This window comes from Otolemur garnettii, unplaced genomic scaffold (genome assembly GCF_000181295.1).
Source record: "Otolemur garnettii isolate 467f Iridium unplaced genomic scaffold, OtoGar3 scaffold00047, whole genome shotgun sequence".
NCBI lineage: Eukaryota > Metazoa > Chordata > Mammalia > Primates > Galagidae > Otolemur > Otolemur garnettii.
Window position 1 is genome coordinate 627,640 of NW_003852442.1, and position 568 is coordinate 628,207.

Below are 568 nucleotides of genomic sequence, written 5' to 3' on the forward strand. Positions count from 1 at the left end.
GACTACAGGTGCCCACCATAACACCCAGCTATTTTTCTGTTGCAGTTGTCATTGTTGCTTAGCTGGCCTGCGCTGGATTTGAACCCACCAGCCTCGATGTATGTGTCTGGCGCCGTAACCACTGTGCTAGGGGTGCCGAGCCACCTAGGACCCTTTCTTGGGCAAAGTGCTTTAGACTCTACTTGGGCAAAATATAGCTTTTGAGAAATGATGCTCCCGCCTTCCTGGGGACCTTTCTGCCCCCCACCAGGCATCCACGCTGGGTTGCATGGGTGCAGCACATATTGCACTGGAAGGAAGAAGGGGCTGGCCAGAGAAGTTTGGCAGACGTTCACTCTGACCCTGCCACAGATACTCACAAGTCGGTCCCTGGTGCTCTGCTGCCTCCTAGAGGCAGGCAGTTCTGCCCTGCCCCCTCTGAGAGGGGTATGAGCCCCTTGAAAGCTTGACTAAAGCTGGGACACCTGCTCTTGGACCTCAATGCCAAGGTCCTCATCCCTGTTCTCTCTTGGGAACTGATCTTATATTAGTCATTTTCACTTTAGCAGGAATAAGTTTGAGTCTTTGA